At 46.7% G+C, this 24306-nt stretch overlaps 2 long non-coding RNA genes across 2 annotated transcripts in view; one reads left to right on the top strand and one right to left on the bottom strand.

Moving 5' to 3' along the window:
* The window catches only part of LOC131492873 (uncharacterized), a 112388-nt gene that overhangs the window by 16227 nt on the left and 71855 nt on the right, over positions 1 to 24306 (bottom strand). The window contains exon 4 of the long non-coding RNA XR_009252321.1: positions 21335 to 21461. This is a non-coding gene — a long non-coding RNA (uncharacterized LOC131492873). The remainder of the gene's footprint in view (positions 1 to 21334; positions 21462 to 24306) is intronic.
* On the top strand, positions 15450 to 23818 carry LOC131492872 (uncharacterized). The gene is made up of 3 exons (XR_009252320.1): positions 15450 to 15980; positions 17431 to 17667; positions 22023 to 23818. It is a non-coding gene; the product is annotated as an uncharacterized LOC131492872 (long non-coding RNA).

The raw sequence follows: 24306 nt of genomic DNA, 5'->3' as shown, positions 1-24306 counted from the left end.
TTTCATTCGAGCTGCCTGGGCTCCTTTGAAATGAGGTATGGAGGCTGCTAGGCTGCTTGGCAGGGCTCATTACCTCAACTCCCGGTTTACCAGGCCTTTCCCAAGCCCAAGGAGTGCCTCTTGTCCTAACAGGACTGCCACGCCTGGGATCCACTTGGAAACTGGCAGGGCCAAACTGGGATTTGCAATGCCCCCAGAGTCAGAGTCAGGAAAGACCCTAGGTCTTCCACTAAGTGAGGCGGAGGGGGTGGCTGTCCCTAGAACCCAGCAGTTAGATGCTATCCTGTCACCTTACATGAGGAATGGCTGTGATAAAATAATAACTGGGAACAGTAGGTGACCCAGTTTGAACAAAGAAGCTGAGGATCGATGCTCCACAGCCACTACCTGCTTTGTGGGTCCTTCCACTACAACGTTATATATTATATGCAAATAGCAGCACAAACTTAAGGCCTCTTTTCATGTCAAGTGGCTTCTTTGAGCCTATATGTTATATTTTACAGATCTTGGACAGTAACATTTTTCTTTTTAGTGCAAAGTTGCTCAAGGTTCATCTGAGACTCTTTTAAATTGCTGCTTTCAGAGAAATAACAATGTAAAATGACATGATGATGTATGGCCCCGTCCGGCCGACTGGGGCTGCGGCAGCCACAAACGCCACCAAACCTTTGGGAATGAAGCGGTCTCCGGAGCGCCATTGTGCAATTGTCCTAACCGGATCATTTTTAATTAGTTGCAATTAATTTCAAGTGACAGCGTCCTGCAATATCAAGTCAGGGAGGCTCGGGTGCGTGGGTGGGGTTATTAGGAACAGACGGCTAGTGAGAGAAAAGCCAGAGGGGGGTCTCTTTACAGGGCTTTCACCTCCAACAAGATTCCCAGTGTGGGGGATGGAGGACCGATCATTTCCTGAGCTGGTGGAGGGAGCTCCTTCCTAATGATGCAAATGTTCTGAATCTTTCTGAGTCGTGTGTAGGCCCTGCAAGGTGGGCACTTACTACACCCTGTACACGTGGGCATGTGTGTTCTGACAATTATCTTGCTTCGGTAACACCAAGTGGTTCAGCCAAATAACTTCCGTCTTAGTGTAGTGGAAGCAACCCTGAGATGAGGCTTTGGGCAGGTAGTTTATTTGGGAGTGAACCCAGGAGTGGGGAAGTGAATCAGCAAAGGGAAGGAAACCAATAAGGGGTATGTTGTTAAGCAAATTAGCCCTGTGTGTACCTGGAGCTCACTCCCATTGGGGAGCTCTGGAAGACAACCTAGAACATACATCTCAGAGCTATCCCATCCGAAGGGACCTTGGACACTTACACACAGTGGTCCTGTTGGTCATTAGTGGAAGACTGCTTCCCAATTGTTATGTAAAGGCACACTAGTGCCTGGATAAAGCTGTCAGGCAAAGCATGGCAGATGCTGGCAGCTGAAAGTCAGGCTTGGAGCATAGACATGGTAAGGGCAATGGGATAGGATGGATACTGACAGCGTCTGCTGTAACCTCCAGTTCTAAAGCCCTACAATGCCCCCCACCCCCAACCAGTACCCCTGGGATATCCTTCCAAGGCATTTATATGGGAGAAGCCGACAAAGAGGGTGAGCGGGGTAACACTCCTGGGGAACCCAGGCTCTCTCAGGCCAGGCTTTGTGACTGACTGGGTTTCATTTCCTCCAAGCATCTTGGCACCCTTCCCCTACATCCAGGGTTCAGAGTCCTTCTTGGGAGAATTGCTACTGAGCAATGGTACATGTGTAAGACATAAAACTGAGAAACTACCCCTCCCAGGCACCATGTTCGCCAATCAAAAGGTTTTGGGGGGCACAGATCTCATAGTGACAGTCACCCTTGTCCCCTACCTAGCTAAATCTTTTGGGCCAGGGGGCTAGTCTGCACTCCGCATGCACTCGACTACTCTAACAGCAGATTTAGAACCAGGACCAAGGCACTTGACCTCCATGCCCTGGATTCTCTGGAAAGGTGAAGTGGCATATACACACCCCTTCCAGCTCCTCCTTTATGTCCCCAAAGGCTTCCTTCATTGGTTAATCAGTAGGGAGGGAGTGGAAGCTAACAAAACTTGGGCCTTTTCTCAAGAGTAAGAACAACAACTATTACACACACATATTGAACACTTACATATGCCACACACTGTGCTAAGAACCTTCCTATACCACATTAACTTCTTAAAATTTCACAGTCCAGTGAAATATTATGCCCGTTTTAGAGGGGAGAATACTAAAGAACAGAGAAGCTAAGTAACTTACCTAAGGTCACTCAGCTTCTCCGTGATGGAACTAGGATATGAACTCGGGCATCTGAGGCCTGGAACCCCAGTGATGAGGTCAACTACCTGAGGAATTGTGACACCCACTGTACCCTCACTGACTTTTGTTTTATGCTTCCCCTGAACTGAAATACACAATACTAAAAAACCTTTCCAAAAACACTGAGTATGTCTGACCTAACCTCTTTTTTTCTCTCTTTAATTTTTTAAAGAAGTGGATTATTGCGTCCATTTAGGGAATCTCCAGAGATAACTGGAAACCCCAGCATTGCCTCCTGCCTTCTGGGGCCCAAGCTTGTCGTCTGCCTCAGGTAAGGACACAAGGCCCCATAACAGGAATGTGTGGTTGTCCTCCATATATCTCTAGTATGGTACTTACCTCGGGAGGAGCCAAGATCCCCTTCATCACCCTTTATGGCACTCTCATCCATTAATTTATCTAAACTCTGTCTCCAGGCTTGGCCAGTCTTCCCATTTATGAAGGATACCTCTTTGCCCACAGAAGTCCCTTTGAAAGCACCATCTCTTCACATCGGAGGTTTTTGTTTTTGTTTTTTTTCAGTCCTCAACACGTCTTGACTTTGGACTTCCAATAAGTTGTTTCTCAACAGTACCAGAATTTGTGTGGCTAATTTGATTTTTCCGCAATTTCCCACTAATTTTCTTTGAATGAGACTTATTTTAAAATTTCTTTTCTAGAGTCTGGAGAGTCTCCATTTTGCCCCAGCTCTGTCAAGCTGAGGGATGGGATTTTCTGGATTTTGCATTACTTTGCTGGGCCTGCGCTTCTCTCTTGTTTACCCACAGGAGCATTGTCACCACCTGACTTGTGCATTTCAGGTCAGTGAGCCAAGTTCCTACCCTTTCCTGCAGGGCCTGCTCAGGGCCATAAAAGGCCATCACCTCAAGGTTGTCTTTGGGAGCTTATGTGTTTATTGGGACACAACTGACAAAACTGTCTGTGAAATGATCATGAAAAAAAAAGTGGAAAAGAGGTATAACAAAGGGCTTCATTTAGGGAGGAACAAAAGAAGTCTTAGGGTGATGGGCCGCCTGAGTGGCTCATTCGGTTAAGCAACTGACTCTTGATTTGGGCTCAGATCACAATCTCACAGTTCAGTTCGTGAGTTCAAGCCCCACATCTGGCTCTGTGCTGATATATGGAGGCTGCTTGCGATTTTCTCTGCCCTCCCCCACTGTGTGCACTTTCACTCTCTCTCTCTCTCTCTCTCTCTCTCTCTCTCTCCTACTCTCAAAAACAATTAAATAAAAAACATTAAAAAAAAAAAAGAACTCTTTTTTTGTGAAGTTAAAGTGGCCAGATGAGGCTTCCAGGAGAAGCTGTTGAGGCTGGAATTCTCAAAACCATAGTTCTTGGCCCATCAGACCCCACAGCCTCCTTTATTAGCAGGTATGTCATGCCCCATTTACTATCCCAGGATGGAGAGCAGAGATAATAGTATAACCAACCTATCCACATAATTTCACACACACACACAAAAAAAAATCAATATATTGACCCAACTGTTACATAAAGGAAAAATCAAAGGAAAGTAAGTTATAATAAAATAATACGTATTTCAATATGTAAACGCTCAGCAACAATGAAGAAGTCAAATACTTGCACCCAAACATAAAACCACATGATGGGACAGCTTGTCAGTACCTCCTGCTTTAGGGGGTGTGCTGGTTAATTAAGGTCCCTGACTGATGTGCCCACATGAAGGGTGGTTTCTGAAATGGTGAACAACTCTTGATAAAGTTCTGTACAGAACAGAGGATAATTTCTCCCTCAATATCACAAGAGCTGCATTCCCAGAAAATTCAGTATATATTAAAACCATGCAGGGGCGCCTGGGTGGCGCAGTCGGTTAAGCGTCCGACTTCAGCCAGGTCACGATCTCGCGGTCCGTGAGTTCGAGCCCCGCGTCAGGCTCTGGGCTGATGGCTCGGAGCCTGGAGCCTGTTTCCGATTCTGTGTCTCCCTCTCTCTCTCTGCCCCTCCCCCGTTCATGCTCTGTCTCTCTCTGTCCCAAAAATAAATTTAAAAACTTTGAAAAAAAAAAAAAAAAAAACCATGCAAAAGTGCTCTGTGCCTATATGTAAAACTGAGCAAGGTTTAGACTTGGGTCATTGTAAATAGATTTTTCTACCAGAATTATGGTCAAGCCTTGGACCTCTGTTATGGTTGTGCAGATTGGGCACTGCACAGCTATTTACTTCATCACATAAGTGAATGGTGCTCCCTTGGGTTGTGGAGTATACAGCAAAGTACTTGCAATTTGCTTTAGTTGCACGGGATGTGGGAGAACTCGTCATCGCATGGGACTATCCTGCACACTGCAGTATGCGGAGAGCACTCCTGCCCCCACCCCCCACACACACTTGATGCCAGCATTGTCACAACAAAATACTCCCGTCGATGTCCAAATTAGCCCCTGGGCAGCACCGCCCCATTGAGAACCACTCTCTCAGAGCCACGTGTGGCTCCAGCCTCTTCCACAACAGGTGGTCCTCAGCTTCTACTCAATTCCTCTCTATTGCCTCCTTCATCCACCTTTTCCTTCCCACTCCTGCCCTTGTAGGCTCCAGCCCTAATGGGCTCCCAGTCCAGCCCTAATGGGCTCATTCTTGGGTCAGCAGAGGCATCCACCTGGGCTCCCTGTTCTGGCCTCAGCAGCTCCAATTCAGGCAGAGAACCTGCCCAGCACTGTGGTACAAAGACCTTTTTCTCCCCTACATTTAGGATTGAGCCCCGCATTGACAGTGCTTCTTGTTCTGACCCTATCTTTTCATAGTAATCTTTCTTCCCACTCTCTCCCATTCTCAAAGCATTCCTGCCTCCGTACATTTGCTCCCACCCTTCCCTTTCTTGGCCAGCCCTGTCACCCATCCTACTTCCTCCTCCATCTCTGACCTTAGGTGCTACCTCATTCACCAGCTGCCCTGCATGTCCATGGTCAGAAGCAACATGCTCCCATGGTGTTTCATCTGTACTTCCTGTATACCCATAACACCTTTGAAGAGTGTTCTTCTCTATATATGAATTACAATATCCTTCAGAGCAAGGACCAGGACTTATTGCTCTCAGGGCTCCAGCACTGGAGATCTCCAGCATTGGTCCCAGCACTTGAGATTGTGTATAAGGTAGGGCTAGCCCCAGAAGAGCATGGATCTAATCAATGGGCTGCTGGGAGCCATGTGGCTTCCTGAGTAGGGACTGACTGAAAGTGCTGGCTTCAACAGATTGCTCTAGTAAGGTGGGGCACATAGTATTGTGGCAAAGAGTGAAGGCTTCTGCCTTCCTACAGCAAGGAAGGATGATGGTTTGGTCTCTCAGGTGGAAGAGGAAATCAGAAGAAGGCCTGAATACATTCTATCTAGGGTGAGGTAGGAGAATGGTCACGAGTTGTGCAGAGAACATTGGCCTAGAAGTCTACAGGCCTGGATTCGAGTCACCTAGCCTTGCTTCCACACTTACAGTAACATGGTGCCCAGTGGCCCACCATGCCAGGAGGTTCAAGTGAGAAAGAATCTCACTAACTTACCCTTCGTTAAAGTAAATCCACATGTTTATTGCAGCATCACTTACAATAGCCAAATTATGGAAGTAGCCCAAGTGTCCATTGACAGATGAATGGATAAAGAAGATGTGGTATATATATACACAACAGAATATTACTCACCCTTTAAAAAGAATGAAATCTTGTCATTTGCAATGATGTGGATGGAGCTAGAGAATATAATGCTAAGCAAAATAAATCAGAGAAAGACAAACTCCATATGATTTTACTCATATGTGAAATTTAAGAAATGAAACAGATGAACATGAGGGAAAAGAGAGAGAGAAACAAACCAAGAAAAATACTCTTAACTATAGAGAATAAACCAATAGCTACCAGAGGGGATAGGGGTGGGGGATGGGTGAAATAGGTGAAGGGGATTAAGAGTACACTTATGAGGAGCAACTGAGTAATGTACAGAGTTGTTGAATCACTATATTGTACACATGAAACTAGTGTAACATTGTATGTTACCTATACTGGAAGTAAATAAAAAACTTAATATAATATAAAAAAATTAAATCCACATGATTATTATTTGGCCTCATTTTTAAGTCATCAATCTCATTAAACATCATCTGCACTCCCTTCGAATTTAAATAAGGCTTCACAATACAGCTCACCCTGCATTTTGTTATTAGAGAAAGATTCATTATTATAGGAGAGAGAAGGTGCCCCCCTATTCACCTTGCACTGGGTCCTCAGGTCCCTAGTCATTCTAGGGACCCCCACCTCTCCTACAACCTCAGAGTTTCCAGTGTGCCATGAGCAACTATGTGACCATGAGCAAGCCTGCTTCTAGAGCAGCTTGACCCAGAGAAGAATGAGCAGGCACATTGGTGACCTCAAATAGGAATAAGAGCTCTCCTGTGGAGTTCACACTGATGGGTTTTGTAGTCTGGGACCCTCGAGGGAGCCAGGGCGTGGTGGGCTTCCTAGGGAAGACAGAAGAGGATTTTTTTTTATCACACCCTGGGCTTTCTTGCAGCTTCCTCACTGCTTGAGCTTCTCTGTAACCAGTGATCTTTGACCTTTGTCCGGCCTTCCCTGTGGTACAGAAGAAGCTGTCAGGATACAGATCCCAAGATTTAACTTTCTCTGGTGCCCTGACAAGTTCCAACCTGAGGCTGAATACATATCAGCGTCGCCCAAAGATCAGATTTTTAATACAGATGCCCAGGCCCCAATCTAGAAATTTTGATTTGCAAACATGGGTGGAGTTTTTTTTACTTGTTTGTTTCTTTTTTAATCTCTGAGGGGACTCTACACAGAATCAAGAGAGAGCCTTGCCTTCTGCAGACAAGAATGTCACGTCCCAGGCAAGGCTTTGGGCAAAAGAGGTGAGGGGCATCTCTGGCCTTATGGCTTGGTCTCTTGAGAGGAGGGATGCCCCACAGAGAGTCAAAAACCCACAAACCAGTATACCACCCAAGGCCTGGCCCTAGCTCTGTTCCAACTAAGGCAGCGGAGGAGATAAAGGACCCACAATACCATCCCCAAAGGGCCTGTTCTCCCTGCCAGAGGCTGTGATTGGGCCTCACTGTGGAAAGAAGGTGGACCTGAGCCTCCAGTGGGCTGCTAGGTTGCCATGAGAGGCTGAATGGGGCAGGCCTGGCAAATTCCTTGAGAAAGAAGGGAGGAGTGTGTGTGTGTGTGTGTGTGTGTGTGTGTGTGTGTATGTACATGCATTTTCACACACTCTTATTGCTGCTACTGCTGCTGCTGCTGCCCTCTGGCAGGAAAGCAGCCTGTTCAACCCCTGTTGTAGCTTCATCACACCCAGGGGTGGGGATCTGCCCAAGGCTAGAGGTGGGGGTAGGGGTGGGGATGGAAGAGGGAGGACTTTGAGATTTCATTCTGGTCATTTTGAACAAGACCAGGTAGAGGGGCAGGGAGCCCCACCTCCCAGCTGAAGCTGAGCAGTGGTCCCCCACCCCCACACAAGGCCTGACTCTAATGCCTTCTGATGGGACAAATTGGTGAGCACGACTATTAGCTGGGTGACATCAAAAGGCATTAATCTCTGGTTCCTGAGCAAGACCAGCACCACATTAGTGCCTCGCACCCAGTCATTATTAAGACTTTAGCCCAAGGGTGTAATAAATGTTTTATGGCATGCAAACCAAGGTAATGGAATGCAAATCCCATAATATAGCCATACATTTATTTTCTAATGGAGCAAATGATGATGTATTTTATCTCAGAAGAGCTGCCGATAGGGTCTGCTTGGGAAATGCAAAGTTAGGGACCCAAAGGGTGAGTGGGTGGCCCTGCTAGGGTGGGGGCTTGGGGTGAGCAAGGGTGGGAGACGCATTGGGACTTCCCAGCAACGGTCAAGCTTTCATGCACACAAACCTCCTGGACAAGGCCATTGCTCTTGCTCTCGTACCCCCAAATGCCCTCCTTTTGGGGCATATATTGAACATTCTGAGGCTTAATTACATCCCCTTTGCAGAGTTCTCCCCCTCCCTGGAGCCCCCACCCCCACCTGGAGCTGCATACCAATAAGCTATTCAGCTCATATTGGCTTTCCAAAAATATGGCCACATTAAGGTGTGAAATGTTAATGGGATCGAGGGGGCACAGGGCTATTTCTCCCGTGGAGTTAGGACTTGGCATTGGTGCTGTTTTTATTAAGAGGCCAACACTGTTCAGTTGCAGCCCTGCGGCTGGTGGAGAAACCAGGCAGGCTACCCGGGGTGGCTGTGGCTTTGGGAAGGGCTTCGGGTAATTGAGCCCCCCAGGTCTTGCTGATTGCTGCTGCTTCAGAAAGAACTCTCAGATTATTCCAGTGGTCCCAAAAAGAGCATGTGATGCCTTCGACAATCAGAGGCCCTCTTCATTCCCAAGAATCTCCTTAGTGTCCTCTCTTGTCCAGCCCAGGCCCAGGCACACAGGACCCAGCTGGGCAGGGCCTCATGAGCCAAATACTGACATCTAAGGACCTGTTCTGTACCTAGATTTATGGGGGCACAAAGAAGTTCAGGACCTGTCCCTGCCTTCAAGGTACTGATGGTCTAACTAAGGAAAAGGACACGCATATAGAGAGGTATGAGGTTTAAGGGTCACCTCAGTGGCATATCTGAGGAGTCCATGTTTCCTTATAAGATTTCTAAGAAATAGAAAAGGCATCCATTGAGAAAAAGAGGAGAGTGTCCACCACTGACTAAGAGGAATCCTGGTGGTGATGTTCCTGTGGCTAGAGGTGGTGAAGACCTCCTAAAATTGGAAAGGTGAGACTTGGCTCTTTCCTCAAAGAGCTCACAGTAGGTGGTCAGTTCATACTGGCTTTGGAATGCCCTGAAAACAGTGGTTATCCTCCGAGGGCTGGGACTAGATCTAGTATTAGCACTTTGATGCTTGACAATACTTTTGATCTTCTAATATGCCTTCTTGTTTTATAGAATAATATTAACACCAATAATAATTAATTGAGAAATTATATCAGGCCCTGTGCTGAGAACTTCATTATCTCATTGAATCTTAAAACGATCCTAAGAGAGAAGTACCTTTATGATTCCCCCTGAGGAATAATAATGAGGAAACATGTCTCAGAGCGAGGTTTGTCCAAGTGAGCAAGAGCTGGGACTATAAGTAGATCTCTTTGCCTCCAGAGCTCATCCTGTATGGTCTGCCCCTCTAAATCCAAGGTAACAGAGGTCAGAGGAGTAAAGAACTGTGTTGAAGGATACACACCTAGTTAGTGTGATCAAGGGAAGGCCTCTGGCTGCAGGCCTTGCTAACTCCTGCACCACAGTGAGCAGCTCTCGGTTTTCATGTGTATATTATCTCAGGCACAGTCTCCCTAGGTCCAAGTGGCTGATGCTCTGTCTACATTCAACAAGTCTGTGCCAAGAAAAACTATTATCTCATCCTAAGATAAGTCAAATCATGGATGAACACAAATAAAATAAAAGCAAATCTGGTGTTCCAAATAATTCTGAACTCACCCTAATTTGAAGATTCCCCATTGATTTACCTGTGCCAAACATGGATGCTATAGGTTGATTGCCCTTTTGAGCTGGAATGAGTTGTGCTTAGTTCTGCTCTGGTTTGATCTGCTGAAATCCCCAGAGCAGCCCTTTATAGACCATTATCCTCCAAGGCCCAGAGAATGAGTCAAGCCCTCTCTGGGGGAAGAAAGACAGTAGTAATCTACTCTGAATTCTTCAGGCTGGGCCTAGAGACACATGGGCATGGATGCCCAACAACCTGAACGGGGCCAGACTAGGGTGTGACAAGAGGAGCCTAGGGCACAAATTTAAGGAGGCACTCACTCCCAGAATCACACTAGCACAGACCTTAAAAACAACTGCCACTGAAATTACATGCTCTAGGCACCTCTCTTGCCAGGGCCTAACTCTATCAAAATGAGAAAGAGGAAAGGAGCCCATGTCTCTTTGGCCCACTGTTGAGTTGGGGGAAGGTAATGGTGACTTCCAAGTGGTCGCTGTACCTAGATAGCTTGGGACTCGGGGACTGGATCAGCAACAGAAATTCTAAGGAAACTGACTCTTGCAAATGTAAACAGAGGGAACCTCAAGCTGTTCATTAGCCCACTTAAGTGAAAATTCAGGGGTTCAAGACTTAAGCAGGGCTGGATCTAGTTATCCAACACCCTCAGCAGTCTTTTTCTTTCCACCTCACAGCTCTGCTTTCCTTGAAATTCTTCCTGGACACAGACTAATTGAAGGTGGACAGGGGATCACTTGGACCTGGGATAATACACACACAGAAAAAGCAAGAGCTGTTCGTAGTGGTGCAGGAGACAGCATGACCTGAAGCCAAAGGCTCTCCTACAGGAAGCAATGAAGTGATGGCTTCACTCTACGGCTCAGGAAGCAGCTCTGGAGTTAGGGCAAGAGAGCCACAAACAGCCCCAGGCCTATTTCCGGCAAACCCCAATGGAAAAAAGAGCTTCCCCTCCACAGTAGTTGAAGCAACAGTGTTCATTAGCCCAGCTTCAGTTCCATGCCCATCACTGACCTAATCCCTGTGGCCAGGGGGCTGACCTGCTCTGACTGGCTAGATCTAGTCTTGGGCTGATCCCTGGGGACCCAAGACATTCAACCCCATTTGAAACTATGTATACTTAGGGAAAGAGATATGAATTCTCTGGAGAATCTGGGTGCTCTGAGAGGAGGAATGGATGCTGGGCAGGCAAACTCAAGAGTTGAGTGGCGGCACCCACTAAAACGGTGGCTGCACTAGGCCTTCTCTGGGGACACAAGGCACCTGCTGCCCAAATGTGCATAATGTGTGATCCTCCTCTGGAAGCTTTCCTCAGGGACGAAATGCTTCTTACTCACATTTGGCCACCTAACACTCTCCCCCAAGGGACTGGCCAGTGACTTACATTACAGTTTCTCAGTAAGAATTTGCTGACGTTATGAAAGAATGAATGAGGAACCGTGCTAGGGCTGGGCCCCAAACTTTTATTAACTGTGAGGTTAAAAGCTATCGAGGGTCAGGGGCACCACAAAGGGGCAGAGGGAGTGAGTCAATTAACACCTGCCTTTTTATTTCCAAATCGAATTGTTGCATGAGGTTTAGAGATGATGTAACCACTCGGCAGTGTCGGGGTAGGATTTATGAGCCATGGCATGTGGAGCAATGGTTTGAATAGGCAGCTGGTGAGAGGCATTTACCCCGACTGCCCTCACTTGGAAGTCTACCTAAAATAATGGCTGCAAGGTACTTTGGCACTTATAAACCCCTCCCCCTGTAGCCAGAGTGGATCTGAGTTGAGTCACTTTTTCCTGGGCTGGTTTAGAAGGGTGTCCGGTTCAGGCATGGCTTCATGCAGGAAAGGGAAGGGAGTGGGAATATTCAGGAGTAGAGGGAGGAACGGGTAGACAGAATAAGAGATGAACTCAGACTGGCTCTCAGGAATGCGGACCTGACCCCACTGGAGTCTTCTGAGGTTTGTTTGCATTTGAGTAGGGAATGGTATTAGCCAACCCAGAGTTAATTCCATTCACTGTCTCCTACCAGGATTAGCCTCTGCTGGGAGTCTCTGGGAATGGAGTTGGTATGGTTGGACTCACTGACCATTCCATGGCCTACTGTAGACAAGGAAAGAAGGCACACCTCCCCTCTAGCCCTTCCCACCAGTGTCTGGGACTGAATGATGGATTTTCGACTGGGTCATTAAGTGCCGATTAAAGTACTAGGGAAAAGAACAGGAGGGGAAAAAAAACACAACATCGAATGTTGTACATACATACACACTCCCACCCCAGGCACCCCCCTTCCCTTTTCTCAAGCTGCCTCAAGTTTGTTCCAACCCTCCATTGGAAATGCTATAAAAGGCCAGGTTAATTAAGTCCTATATATTACCAGCACAAACACTTCCAACTTTATTCTGGCGGCTCAGTGAGTGAGGAGGAGGCCAGGCAAGGTCCAGGCAGCTCAGGGTAATAAAACAGAAGACTCAATTACCTTGTACATTTGCAGTTTTTATAAAATCATTTAAAGTTCTCCCAATGAAAAGCACAGTGGAGAGGGGCTGGAATCCTGAAATCCAGCAAGAGCTTAGAGAACCAGGGATTTTAGAGCAGCTATAGTTAAGAAAATCATCTTGTCCATCCCCCTACTTCTGGGAAGGGAGGCCAAGGCAAATTATGGAGGAAGGAGAAAGGGAAAGGGACTCCCTAACCATACACTGAGTTCCCACTGAGTCTGGAATACTATGCTGGCACCTTACTTAACCTGTTCTGGTAGGTATTGTCCCCATTTACAGATGAGAAGACTAAGCAGAATGAGTCTATGATACCCAACCAAGAGAGACCCAAAATCCAGAGCCTGTTATACTCTGATTCTTGCCCCTCCCTTTAAGCTACCAGGCCTGTATCTGCACAACAGATACAGATCTTAACCCAATGTTAAGAGAACAGTCCCTGGAGTCCATTTGAACCCCTGGATTCAATCACTTCCTAGCTGTGTGCCTTTGGACAAATTATTTAACTTCTCTGAACCTTAGTAAGTAGTCTCCTCATCCTTGAAAACAATTTTAGTACCTTCCTCACAGCACTGAGGATTAAATGGGGGGAGGGGCAACTGGATGGCTCAGTTGGTTGAGCATCTGACTCTTGATTTCAGCCCAGGTCATGATCTCATGATTTGTAAGTTCAAGCCCTGCACTGGGCTCTGCACTGACAGTGTGAAGCCTGCTTGGGATTCTCTCTCTCTCTCTCTCTCTCTCTCTCTCTCTCTCCCTCTCTCTTCCCTTCCCACTCTCTCTCAAAATAAATAAATACACTTTTTAAAAAAGAGGATTGGGGCGCGTGGGTGGCTCAGTCGGTTGAGCGTCCGACTTCAGCTCAGGTCACGATCTCGCGTCCGTGAGTTCGAGCCCCGCGTCGGGCTCTGGGCTGATGGCTCAGAGCCTGGAGCCTGCTTCCGATTCTGTGTCTCCCTCTCTCTCTGACCCTCCCCCGTTCATGCTCTGTCTCTCTCTGTCTCAAAAATAAATAAACATTAAAAAAAAATTTAAAAAAAAAAGAGGATTAAATGGGACGGTGTGTAAAATGCTCAGCCCACAGCTGATACATACTGTACAGTATGATGCATACTGGTTATTATCATGATTATTATGCAGGCTATCCTTCAACTTGTCATGACCAGCTCATTACATTAGCCAGGGTGACAGCAAGTAAGCCAGTTACACTAGCCACACTCCTGTGCTAAAGGGACAGAGGAGCCCTCCCAGCTTCCTCCTCTACACCACAGAGAGCCAATTCACAAATAGATTACCCTACTTCTTAGTCTCATCAAAGGTCAGGAACCTCTTTCCTGCTGACAGATAAGTAAAAAAACAAATTGGGTGTTTTTCTTTTCTTCAAAAAACAGAAACTGGGGCATCTGGGTGGCTCAGTTGGTTAAGCATCCAACTTCGGTTCAGGTCATGGTCTCGTGTTCGAGCCCCCTGTAGAGCTCTGTGCTGACAGCCCAAAACCTGGAGCCTGCTTCGAATTCTGTGTCTCCCTCTCTCTCTGCCCCTCCCCTGCGCATGCTCTCTCTCAAATATAAACATTAAAACAATTTTTTTAAACAGAAACTGTTCAGTTGTTCAATATACCTGCTCTTTCAGGAGTGGGAATATAAAACTTCAATTTAATAGCTGCCCCCAGAGAAAGAAATTATTCTCTGAACACTAGACACAGTGACTCAGAACAATGTTTCCCAGAAGGTTGGAGAGAATTTAAGCCCAAAGTTCCCTCATCTTGACCAAATGTCTCAGGGCCTCAGGGGGAGGACCTAAGTGAGGATAGAGCTAAAAATGTGTGCAGCTACCCCATGAGGGAGGCGGTGTGTGGCACGTGGAAGATACTTTAACCACTGTGTGTTGACTGAATGAAGGGTGTTGTGTTACTCTCAAGTCCTCTTGTGTGGAAAGCTTCCTCTGAGCTAGGCCCATGAGGCATGCTGTATTTTCCAAAAATGGCCACAGTAATATTTCCAGTCCCACCTGTTCTTCTAGAACCTTAACACTCACCCATCCAGAAGGTGAGTCTACTTCTCCTCTCTTGAAGTTGGTAGGACTTTGTGGCTACCTCAAATGATATGTCACCAATGTGATACTGTACAAGTAGCTAAACTAAGTCATAAAAGGCAATGTGGCTTTCACCTGGCTCTCTCACACAGGAATCTAGCTACTATATTGTGAGGAAGCTAAAGCTATACAGAGAAGTCACATATAGATATTCTGGCCAAGAGTCCCAGCTAAGGTCACAGTCAAAAGCTAACAGCCAGCACCAGCAACCAGACATATGAGCAAAGGAGCCCCCAGCTACTGAGTCACCAGCAGCCTTCAGATCGTCCAGATGAGACCATACACTGGGAGCAGAGACAAGGCATCCATGCTGTACCCTATTCAAATTGCTGACCCCAAGAGTCTATAAGCATAATATATGGCTGTTTTATACCACTAAGTTTGGGATAATTTTTAACCTGGCAATAGACAAACAGAATAGCCAACCATGCCTTTCAATGCCAGGTTCAGTTCTGGGGGCTGCTATGTAAGAGGGTCATTCACCAACTGAAGAAACTCCTGAGCATTATATAATCAGGATGGGAGGGACATGGAATTCTGACCTTAATGTTGACAGCTGGAGATGGAGTCTGGGTATGGAGAGGGTTCAGTCATGATCTTCTTTTCCTTGACGAAGGAGCAGGCTTGTTCTGGGCAGCAGTGTGGCACAGCAGGAGAGCAATAGACTTTGGAGTCAGATGACCCTAGGCTCCAGCTTCCTTTCTCCCTTCTCACTAACTCTGTGACTTGGAAAAGTCAGGCCACTTCTCTGAACCTCAGATGGGAATAATAACGTTTCTCTTGCATTATGTTTACGCACATTAAATAAGATCAATACAGGTGACTTGCTTAGCACAGAGACCCTTAATGTTCTCATAAAATTTCTTCTGGCTTCCCACTCAAAGCATCAAATAAATAGGAGGTATTTATGGAAAGGATGCTGCATGACATCTCTTCTGGGTTAAGGATGGGAAAGAGGATTCCAGCATAACTCCTTATCTCAGCAGAGTGCTGAAAATAGGCATAAGAAGGTGAACACAGATCAAATGTGTGGCTTTAATAGCAGCAAATGCCCAATAACTGCCAAAGGAAGAAGTGCAGTTGTAGCCTGGCATTTTCCCTGTAAGGAGATCTTTAATGAAGCATTCATATTCTTTAATAGTTATAAGATTACTTAGGCTTTCTATTCTTTTGTCAATTTTGATACCTTGTGTTTTTTCTAGGACTTTGTCCATTTTATCTAAATTTTCAAATTTATTGGCTTTGTTCAGCTTCCTTTTTAATCAATCATGAAGCACCTCCTTTTCTCAAACCCTCAAAATTAGGTTGTGGGGTCACTCCATGGATTCTTGTCTAGTGGTCATGGAGGTAATGGTTTTTGTTTTGTTTTTTTTTAATGTTTATTTATTATTGAGAGACAGAGACAGAGTTCAAGTGTGAGAGGGGTAAAGAGAGAAGAAGACATAGAATCCGAAGCAGGCTCCAGGCTCTGAGCTGTCCGCACAGAGCCCAACGTGAGGCTTGAACCCACAGACCGCAAGATCATGACCTGAGCCGAAGGTGGACTCTTAACCAACTGAGGTACACACGCGCCCCGTGGAGGTAATGTTTTTGCCACCACCCATACAACAACCTGTGGGGAGTCCCCAGGCACATTTTCCTGGACATCCACCGCCCAGTGCAGAGTGATGAAGGTACTCTGAGCGTTAGCAAATTAGAACTGCTACCTTTAACTCACCCAGAAAGTTCAAGGGAAAGCCAAATTCCTTCCCAGCCTAGGCTCCTAAAGACAGCTCAAATGTGCCCCTGGAGGGGGCATTGTGGTTGGGGTCCATTTAGCCATTTCCTCCACCTTGCCTCCAGTGTATAGCCCCTGCACCTTCTTCTCTCCTCACTGATTTCCCAAGCTGAACAGGCTGTGTGACCTCACTTTGACAATAGTCAGGCGTGTCCCACTCATCCGTGTTGCTAGTTTATGTCCCCATGGAGGACAAGCAACATCTAGCAGCTGGGACATGGAGACTCAGGGGGAAGCTTATAGGGTGATGAGGCGTTATCTGTTTATCCAGGTGACCTCAGGTGTGTTTATGCTAAGTGAGAAATGAACAGGCATGACCTCAGCGATGGTGAGAGGTGTGCTTGGGGTATACCCCACTGTTCACCTTTCCCAAGGGAGCCCCTTCCTTCTTGACAGTTTCAGAGAAACTACATGGGGTGGTATCGGTGGCTGATGCTCCTAAGCCCTTACTTCCTGGGGAGTCCCCAGCTTGCAACTCCTTCCTTCCATCTCCCTCATCTGTTGGGTCCTTCCTGCTACCCAGAAGCCTCCACCCCAGAAAAGCAGCCATCCCTGAGCTCTGCCTCTTCCAAGGGTGGTTGCCCTGAGGGCCCTGGCAGCCTTGTCCCCCATCTGGCACCCAGCTGCGGACAGCAGAGGACATAAACAGCTGCCGGGCCTTTCTCAGGGTCAAAGGTCCCAGCAGACTGAGTCAGAAATTGGCTACTCAGCCAGCACTGGAAACTGGTGCTTTGAGGGATGAGTCACTACCCAGCTGGGCACTGAAGGGGTTAAAGGAACATGGTAGAAGATAGGAGAGCGGGGGCACGCTGCACTGCTGGGAAAAAGCTAGCCTTGTGCATGGATAATTAGAACTGAACATCAGTAAACAACGCCTTTTCCCCTCATTAAGGACAAATCTGTATGTATAATGTGCCTATTTTCTCTTTCATTAACTTATAAATGGCCACTACTTTAAAGCCATTTAACTAGCAGTTTTGACTTGCCCATCAGCTCTGGGTCTGACATGTTTTCACCTCTCCTGCACAGACAGAGGTGCCCACCTCAGCACCAGCTCCCATGAAGGAAGAGCCCTGTGCGTGCTCCTCTGAGATGCCACAGACAGGCTCCTCTGGCACAGCCAGGGCACAGCCTCAAGTCAGTGGCCAGAACCAATTCTGAGTGCTCTTTTTGAGGAAGACATGGTCACAGCTAAAGCGGAGCTCTGGGCGCCCCACTTCTGCTCCTGACTGTTCACTGTTTGTTCTCTCCCAGGAACAAGTCAGTCAGGAAGCCCCGCTGCAGCCATGGCTTTTAAAGACATCCAGAAGACATCATGGAACCAGAGGTGGGGATTCGCCAGTGAAAATTACTCTAACTAGCCACAACATAAAATCTTTAGAGAAGGTATGTACTGACTTGATCAGAGGTGCAAAAGGAAAGAATCTAAAGGGAAAGGACAAGTTCAAATGTCCACCAAGCCTCTGAGAATCACCACAAGAAAAACTCATGGTAAAGACTTCAGATCGTTTTCAGATGAGGATCCACAAGTGACTCATTAATTTACACAGTCCTTCTGAGATTGTTAAAGCAGATTACTTCTATCAGTATTGAGCTAGGAGTCAAGATTGAAGTCACCATTGCAGATGCTTAAGTCAAACTTTTTATTAAACTGATTATCAGTTGTTGTTTTAAAAAAAAAAATGATTTTGAGCATGGGCAGTAGAGACAGACCAAATCCTGGCACTTCCCCTCACTATGTGACCTTGGGAAAAGTACTTGGCCACTCTCTGCCTCAGTGACCTGGCCTATAAAATGGACATAGTAATCCCCACATCACATGATGGGCACCCAATAAATTACAGCCACTATTATTAATAATAAATTAATTGTAAAGAATAAATACACAATAATAAAACTCATGTAGCATTCTTGCCAAGAATGTTCAAACAATATTCAGTCATGAGGAAACAATCAGACAAATCCAAATTCAGAGACATTCTAGAAAACTTGCCTGTACTCTTCAAAAATGTCAGTCATGAAAGACCAAAAGATAGGTATAGATAGATAGATAGATAGATAGATAGATAAAGGAACTGTTCTAGATTAAAGAAAACTAAGGAGACATATAGCTAAATGCAAAATGTTTTCCAGGTTTAGATTATAGATTTAAAAACATATATCTATAAGGACCATTATTAGGACAATTAGGGAGATATAGATATCAGCTATATACTATATAATAGTAGCATAGTAATTTAAATTTCTTGAGTGTGATAATTACACTGTATAAATGTCCTAGTTTTTAAGAGACATGTGCTTAAATATTTAGGGATAAAGTGCCAAGATGTTTGAAAATAACTCTCAAATAGTTCTGAAAATCACACATGTAGATTCTGAGGACAAAAGACAGAAAGACAAGAGAATATGAGGCAAAATGTTAACAATCAGTATATCTAGGTAAGTATACATGTGTTCCTATTCTATTTTTCCAATTTATTTTGTAGATTGGAAATTTCTCAAAATAAAAAAAAATTTGAAAAGTGAAATCTGTTTTTAATGTCCTCTTTTAAAGTTTATTTATTTTTGAGAGAGAGAGAGAGAGAGAATGCACACAGGGGAGGGGCAGAGAGAGAATCCCAAGCAGGCTTCATGCTGTCAGCACAGAGCCTAATATAGGGCTTGAACTCACCAACTGGGAGATCATGACCTCAGCCAAAAGCAACAGTCAGACTTTTAACCAACTGAGCCACCCAGGTGCCCTGAAAAGTGCAACCTAATGGTTTTAAAAACTGAGATGCAGAGTAGCTACCTAGCTGACTGGGGAAGGAGGGGGTGACTGACTGCTTTCTGGACTTCTGGGATGCCCTATTTCTTGAACTGGGTATGTTCACTTTGAGAGGATCCATTGAGCTGGGCACTTATAATTGCTCTTCTTTTTGTGTATATGTTACTTGTCAATAGGTAAGTTTCTTTAGAATAATCATAATAATAAAGCACCCCACAACCTCATATCCTCTGACCTGGTCCTGTAAATGCAATGATGGGCCCCAGGCTGGAGGGAAGGCTGGAACCGGGTCACCCTTCCCTAATGGTGTGTCACATCTGAGAGGACAGGAAATGGGGCCTGCATTGATGACAGCCTGCCTCGCAGCCTGACCCTGTGGGGAGATAGCAGGCACCATCCAGAAGGTGTCCCAGCCTGCCCCTCCGAGCCATGCCCAACTTCTGCTGCCATCCTTGCAGTGGGAGCTTAGCCTTGACTCCACCCTTCTCAGACCTCGGTATCCTCCTCCCCTGTCAGCCCTGTGGACCCAGATGGATGTGGGCTTGATGAGGCATCTCATCTTGTGAAAGAAGTCAGTCCAGGGGTCACATTTTCCTCTCTTTACATTGTTCCCCCATGTGCTCGATCTGATATGCTTCACTACTTGATGCCCACACATACTTACATCTCTGCATTTTGCAGATTAATTGCTCAAGTCTTCATCTGCCTGAATTAATAGGAATTAAAAAAATGGCTAACACATAGAGCTTACTACAATGCCAGATCCTTTTCTAAGTACTTTATGTATATAACTCAATGCTTACAAAGCTGAGGCAGGTAATTTTTTTAGCCATTTTACAGATGGGGGAACTGAGGCATAGGGAAGTAAAGTAATTTGCCCAAGCAGGTCTGGCTACATATTTGCAGGGCCCAGTGCAAAATGAAAACACGGTGGCAGGGGATGGGGAGGCTTATTCAAAATTATTAAGACTTTCAAGGCACTAAGCATTAAGTCAAGTGTGGGGCTTATTTAAGGCTCCTGTGAGACTGCACAGGTCAGCAGCACTTGAAACCAGACTTGTGCACAAGATAAGAGCAGAAACGTGACCCCCAGCTGTCTGATGCCAGAGTCCATCCTCCTAACCACTATGCTACCCTACCTCTCTAGCTCGGAGTGTTCCTCCTCTCACCTTTTGGTAACTGTCCAAGAACTGGAGATCCTTAGTACATCAGCACCTGTCTCTAAAAGCCAGGCAGACAGAACTGAAGAGTCATAGCAGTCTGCTGCCACAAGGGGTCACTGTTGAAAACAGGTCCTGTACAGTTTTTGACACCATACCCACAACTTAGTGCTGCCCTTGCTCCTCCAACCCCTGGACACGCACAGCACACATGGGCCCCACACTTGGCTCCAAGGTGCAATTCTTTTACTTCACACTCATATTTTCAGCCATTGTGTTCCCACAGCATGACCACTGCAGGCGTGTCTGGGTCAGAAGGGTTTCTGCCTGGCCACCTACTAGGTGGACACCAGCACGCCCCCTAAAAAACATCTAGGCTCTGATGTTAGCTTGATTCACCTCTTCACATACCCCATTTCCTGATGGTGAGTTTCCCCCGGGGGTCCTTTCTATCTTTTCCTGCTAAGGGATCTCAGAGGAGCCCAACTCAGGTCATCAGAAACTAATCTAGTAATCTGAAACCCAAAAGGGAAGGGTCAGTTAGAGTCTTTACTCCAGTCCTCCCAAGAGGCTATTTGGCCCATATACAAATACTCCCACCTTTGTACACCAAAACCTTCTTAGAATCACAGTATTCCTTGTTGCGCCCTTTTTCAAAAGCAATTTTTTTACATGTATTGATTTAAGTAATCGCTACACCCAACATGGGGCTCGAACTCATGACTCCAAGATCAAGAGCCACATGCTCTTCTGACTGAGCCAGTCAGGCACCCGTCCAAAGCAATATGTTTGCCTATTTACCTCAGAGTTCCTTAACTAGGAAAAAAGGCATTACTTATTTGCTGGAAAATCTAATTTTGCCTTACTAGGAACTCCATTACACAAAGTTAACATGACTGATATATCAATGTCACACCCAGATACTTTCTTAATAACACAGGTGACTAAAAGGGGTTAGAGAATGAGGCTTTCAAGGATGAAGGACTGGAGGTGGGACGGAGCTAGTGACATTAGGTACTATAACCTCACTCATGCCCACTGGCTAGTGAGGCCCAGAAATGTCTGGATTACTCCCGGTACCATGGGCATCTCTGCAATCAGGCCTCCACCCTCTGAGTTCCCCTGGTTAGAATGGTGTTCAGCTGCAAGTCTGCAAGTATTGTTACTTGCAGTTACTTGCAGCTGCTGCAGTGCAGCCCACAACAGTGGGCTAGAGCTTCATCATTCTCACCTGACAGGACTCCAGACGTTGGATGGTTACTGGCCTTGGTTTGCCAGCTCATAGCTGATATTATTACAGTTCTCTTGGTCTTTCCCTTGTGGAGGCTGATGGCTGCTGTGGTTCCAGCCTTTCAAGTCTGCATTCAAAGCAGAAAGGAGAAAGAGCAAGAAAGGACAGCATGAGCAGCATCCAATGGCTTTTATCAGGAAAGCAAAAGCCTTCCTAGAGCCCTAGAAGGTTTCAGCTTATGCCCTGTTAGTCTGAACTGTGTCATATGCCTTCCCTCCCTGCAAGGGAGTCTGGGGAAGTGAGCCTCTGGTCTGCAGCTCAGACATTATCTCCTCGAACAAAATTGGAATGTTGAAGCTTCCTCCTACAATCTTCCCAGGAGGTACTGGGCCCCAGGGCCCCTGCCCGACAACCCCAGGAACCCTCCCAGAGGAGCTCCTGCCTTCCTTCGGCCCTCTCAGTACCCCAGGCAAGAAGGGCCCACCCGGGATTCCCCAGAGCAGAAAGCCCAGCTGACTCTGCTTTGTACGAGGTGATTAATGGTGCTCTGGTGAGCTGGAAGGAGGTGGCTAATTAGCTGTGGACTGATTAAGGACAAGGCAGGCAAAGTTCCAGGCGTGATAAACATGAACTTTCCATCTTCCTCCCCCCTTCCCTCCCTCCCTCCAAGTCCTGCCACCACCAGCAGAAGCCAGGCCTATGGCAACCCTCACAGTGTGCCTAGCCAAGACACCACCAGATATCATCCAGCCCACCGTCAACACTGCCGGCCACCAACCAGACCACTGTGGCAGGGACACACATACCGGATCTTCTTTCAGGGTTTGACTTCTCCAGGCTTTCCCCAACCTCCTGGCTCGCTAGCACGGAGGCATGCTATCATGCCCAGGGTTTCTAAAACAGTCTCTGCCCTAAAGAATCTACAGCTGAGGGCTGTAGAAATCCACACAGGGGTAAGCCTAGTATGATCTGGAGTTGCCAGGCAGAGTTCCAGGGAAGGGCCTCCGGTGGATTTTGTGGGTGGAGTGGTCCTCAGGAGAGAAAGGAGGCCACGTGCGCATGCGTGGAGGAGAAACAAGCCGCGTACAATCCTGCGCAGTGAGCAATCTGGAGACTACCCGAGACAGGGGCGAAGGCGTGGGCAGGATGAGGAGAAGGACAAATAGGAAACAGGGGTTTAGATGTGTGTAGCACAGTTGCTACCAGTCTTGGGTCCTCTACAATACGTGGCATCCACGTGTGTGACGCCCTGTGGGCAGTACAGGGTGATCACCACCTCCAGCTGGGACATCTCGTCTGTATCTCGCGCTCCAGAGAGCACCTGCCAGGTACAGGCAAATTCATCCCTCTGTGGCTGAGCTGAGGTCTGGCAAAAAAGCTCTCTGACACAACAATGTTACACAAGATAAGGCTGTGATAAGGACAAAGGATACATTTCCGCAGCAGATAACAGGAGAAATTCAGTGAGTGTGACCTCTCAGGTCCTCTTTGTCTACACCCAAGAGACAGGCTTAGCAGCAGGCAGAGTGAATGCCTTTCCAGGGGAAGGCTTGGGAAGCAGCCCACCCCACCTAACTTTGCCTGGGTCACTCTTACCCATTCCTTGGTTCTCAGCTCAAGTGTCATTTCTTTGGGGAAGCTTCCCTGACCCCTCCTATATCAGATTCTCTGTATTTCCCTTTGTCAAGTGCATCACAGCTTATATATTAATGCATTTGGGTGACAGTTTGTCTTTACTACTGTAGATTCAATCAGCAAATACTAATTTTTGCCACAAAAATTTTGCCACAAACTGTTAAATTCAGAGAATACCGTGAGACATGGACGAGCCCTCATGAAGCTTATAGGTTAAGCATAAACATCAGCTGATAGCTAAGTAGGGGTCCACCCCAACTCCAGAGGTAAGACTCCTCGCAGCCCCAGAAGAACAATGGGACAGCTCAGGCCCATTCAACTCCTGGCCTCAAGCCACCCCAGAAGGGCCTCCAGGTGTGGGTGTGCAGGACCCAAGCTGCGTAAACTCCTCCTTCCGAATGGAGGCACTCCTTCCTCCAGCTGCTGTGAGCATTGGCTGTTAAGAGCTGGAGTCCCTCTCCAGGACTTGACCTCAGCCAAAGAGAGGCACGTCATTACCCAGAGTGATGTCTGACCTGATGCCTGGTCATTTGAAATGACAAAGGCCTGCACCCCCATCCTTGCCTCAATGCAGGACATTTTTGAAGAATCATCCCAGCTTCAGAGCTTCCCATGGGGCTGCTGAGTGATGTCTGCCCAGTCCTACCTCCCCCCACTTAAGTGGTTGTTCCTGAGAACACTCCCCAATAAGACTAGTATACACAAATCTTGAGTCTCATAGTTTGCTCCTGAGGAAACTGAAATCCACCCCAGTGTGTGACTGCATCTGCCTGGAAGAAAGTCTCCTTTTTCTAACCTGCATGTAGTTGTCCTTTTATGACTTAGCAGTAGCTGGGTCCCCCCACCCTCCCACCCTCCACCAACTTGAGCACCTAACGGAGAACACAAGCCAGTGCCAGAGTGGCCTTGGCACAGGCATGGGGAGGGAGTCGAGCCTTGTAGCCGAGTGATTTAGAAGACCCTAGAGGAATGTATATCTGTGAGAAGAAGCCCACCAGCCCCTGGAGTCTGATTCTAGCTGATTAAGAAGCACCCAGGGCCAGTATTTCAGCAAGACAACCGGGAAATAAGCTGAGAGAAATTGTTAATCTAGGGATTCCCAACAATGTGGAAGGTGTCAGACCAGCCCCAAACACCCTCAGGCCCAGTGTGTGAGAAGTGAGAACTCTCCTGGGTGGGTGCAGAAGGCGGGTGGGAGAAGCAGGAGGGAATTAGACTAGCACAAACTTCGTAATTGAAATCATTAATAGCAGTAAAATAAGTTGTCCATCCTACATGTAATTTGTAGTAATATTTGGTTACTGAGATTAATTTCTAGTAATGAAATACTAATTAAA

This window comes from Neofelis nebulosa, chromosome 13 (assembly GCF_028018385.1).
Source record: "Neofelis nebulosa isolate mNeoNeb1 chromosome 13, mNeoNeb1.pri, whole genome shotgun sequence".
In the NCBI taxonomy this organism is placed as follows: Eukaryota; Metazoa; Chordata; class Mammalia; order Carnivora; family Felidae; genus Neofelis; species Neofelis nebulosa.
This window is presented reverse-complemented; position numbering and strand designations above follow the sequence as displayed.